Consider the following 3,477-nt stretch of genomic DNA (forward strand, 5'->3'; position numbering starts at 1 on the left):
CTTTTATTTTGGATGCGATTAATCGTGATTAATCGTTTGACAGAAGTATTATTAATGTATTGTAAATAATAATTATAATTCAAATTATTGAATACGAATTTAAGTATGTCTTAATATTTGGTTGGCTAGATGAACATGATCATGTTTTGAGATGTTCCACAGAGCAAATTGTAGTTTAATTATGTAAAAAAAATTAATACAATTTAAATTATTATAATATATATTACAATGTATTTTTTATTACAATACTTTTATTTTTATTAAATATTTGTAATTTATTTTTAATTGAAATTTACTTCAAAGCAGAGCAGAACATTTAGTATTTCTTATTAATTTTACACGATATGTTTGTTTTAATTTCGCTTTTTCAGGTTGATCTTCAGTGTGACCTCAGACTTTTGGACCAAGCTATAGTCTATCCTGTATTCAAAACTCACTAAAATAAAACACAAAATGAGATGCTGTGCACCATCAAGTGGTGAATGGTGGAACAACACAAGTGAAAAGTGTGGGTCGATCAGCACATTACCTAGAAACACAGATCCAGTGAGCTTGGCTAATTCCTCACCTCCACCTTTAGAGCAAATGTTACTGCACTCCTAAAAAACACACATCAGTGTTTAATACAGATTGTTAGATGGCATTTTCCCGCACAGCTGTATGTGTTTGAAACTCACAGAACAGTGGGGACACACAAAGCCGCTCATGTTCTCCACGATGCCCAGGATCTTCACGGCGGTCTTCTTACAGAAGGTGATCTCGCGCCTCACGTCTCCTGTAGACACCGCCTGCCGTTTGAAAGGGTGTTAAAGTCCCCTCGAAATAAAAAATGTACGTTTTTTGGCTCTTAGTATGAATATGTTAGCCTTAAGGTCATCTATACGCTAGTGTACTCCAAAACAATGACAAAATTCACATTTACAAGATATAAGCATTCAAAAATTGCAGTCTCTCACTTCCACCAATATGGATCAATCATTTGTATTTTCTATAGAGTGAATGGCACGTAGTGCACTATATAGGGGATAGGGATCGATTCAGACAGTGTAAATATGCTTTACATTGGGGCGAAAGAAGTCTGGTTTTGTGCATGCAGTCTCGGTCCACAGACACGATAGCACGGCGCAGACCACAAAACGTATTGGACCCATTTAAATTCTACACCAAATTGTATATTTTATATCAATAATATAGATGAAATTGTGGCTGTCATACCCTGTCAAATGCAGCTTTACCGAGCTCAACGGCTCTAGTCCAAGCTGTGATATATAAACGAACGCTATTGGCAATTTAAAAAAGGGGCGGGACTGCTTGATATGTCCCGCCCTGTTTTAGTTAAAATGACAACAACACATAGAATAACAGTGCATGTTTCAAAGCACTTCAGTGGAACTTTAATGCATGTTATTCAGCAGACTAGAGATTCACAGCATTGTTATGTTCACCTGTGGTGTAGTGACCAGCTCCGTCCACTCTGTGTTTGCGCAGGTTCTCGAGCACGGCCAGGTGTTCGTCTGACGTCCCCGGTGGTGTGTCCACCAGCAGAACGTCCAGTTCGCCCCATGCCACATCACTGACAAACTGCCCAATCAGAGCTGAGGAAGAGATGGGGATGTGAGACGAGAACACATCAGGTACCAAAGTTCAAAAGGTTAAACAGCAAAGGTCAGACCTGTTTTTTTGGGCCCCCTCCACACGACGGCCTCGTCCGAATCCTCCAACAGGAAGCCGATGGACATGAGTGCGAGCTGCTGCTGGGGGTCTGCATACACGGGCACCCACCCTGCATCACACTGATGCACCTCCGGCTTCCCCACACTCAGCATCTGCGGGATACTGGGCCCACACAGATCCACATCCAGGATACCCACCTGACACACACAACAACATCACATGATGACATAGAATAGAATAGAGTAGAGTAGAATAGAATTGGTCAGAATATAATAGAATGGAGCAGAATAGAATAAAATACAGCACAATGTAATAGAATAAACCAAAATAGAATAGAGCAGAAGAGAACTGAACAGTGCAGAATATAATAGTGTAGACCAGAAAATAATAGAATAGAGCACAATAGAATAGAATAGAGTAGAATACACCACAATATAATAGAATAAAATATAATAGAGAATAGAGCACAATAGAATAAAGTAGAGCAGCATAGAGCCGAACAGAACAGATGAAATACAATAGAGCAGAACATACTGTAATAGAACATAGCACAATAGAATAAAATAAAGTAGAATATAATCAAGTAAAACAGAATATAAAAGAACAGAGTACAATATAATAGAAAAGAGCAGAATATAACAGAATAGATCATAATTTAATAGAGCACAGTGTAATAGAATAAAGCATAATATAAAAGAACACAATAGAAAGGAGCACAGTGTAATAGAATAGATCTGCATAGAATTGAATAGAGCAGAATTGAATAGAACACAGTAGCATGGAATTGAAGAGAGCAGAATATAATATAACAGTGCAATAGAATAGAATAAAGCAGAAGAGAATAGAGCAGAATAGAATCAAGTAAAACAAGTATAATAGAATACAGCAGAATAAAATAGAGCACAATATAACAGAATAGAGCAGAATATAAAAAAGCACAATAGAATAGAGTAGAATACAGCAGAATAAAATAGAGCACAATATAACAGAGTTGAGCAGAATATTAAGAAAGCACAATAGAACAGATCTGCATAGAATTTAATAGAGAAGAATATAATAGATGAAATGTAGCACATTAGAATAGAGAAGCATAGAATTGAATAGAGCACAATACAATGGAATGGAGCAGAACGGAATCAAATACAAATGAATATAATAAAACAGAACAGAAAAGAATCAAATAGAATAGAGCAAATCATAATAGAATAGAAGACAATGGTATTTGACCTTCTTGCCCACATGTCTGAGCGCCAAGGCGAGTTCAGTGGTGATGGTGCTTTTCCCCACTCCACCTTTACCAGACAGAACCAGAACCACCTGCTTCACCTGATCCAGATTCCCTTTCTCTGAGACACATTCACATGCGAGTTCTAATTTAGTTTATTTCACCCATTTATAGACATTCAGACTTTCTGTCCTCTCTGGTTATTTAAACCTCTTACAAAAATACTGCAGTGCTATAGTGATGCTATAAGGTAACATCATGGTACTTTGATATATACCATGGTATTGAATGATGGCATGTACCATGGAACTCCAATGAATATCATCATAGTAAATGCTCAACTAAAACATTGTATTTCCAATATAAGTGTCCAAAAATATGGCGTTGTTTTGGTTCATATACAAAACAGTTTTACCATGCTAACTGTACTGTTACATGTACAAAAACAATGTATTATCATGTTACTTTTTATTACATTTATTTCAGAATGGCTGTATTATTGCATTTATGTTTATGTACATTCCGTTGCATCTATGAAAGGCGGGGCATAGAGGAGAAACAATAATGTACAGTATGTG

The 3,477-nt window shown here is 36.6% G+C and overlaps 1 pseudogene; it reads right to left on the reverse strand.

Moving 5' to 3' along the window:
• Window positions 1–469: 469 nt before the first annotated feature.
• On the reverse strand, window positions 470–3,044 carry LOC107734070 (cytosolic Fe-S cluster assembly factor nubp2-like; annotated as a pseudogene).
• Between the last annotated feature and the right edge of the window lie 433 nt (window positions 3,045–3,477).

This window comes from Sinocyclocheilus rhinocerous, unplaced genomic scaffold (assembly GCF_001515625.1).
Source record: "Sinocyclocheilus rhinocerous isolate Xijiao unplaced genomic scaffold, SAMN03320098_v1.1 scaffold36277, whole genome shotgun sequence".
NCBI lineage: Eukaryota > Metazoa > Chordata > Actinopteri > Cypriniformes > Cyprinidae > Sinocyclocheilus > Sinocyclocheilus rhinocerous.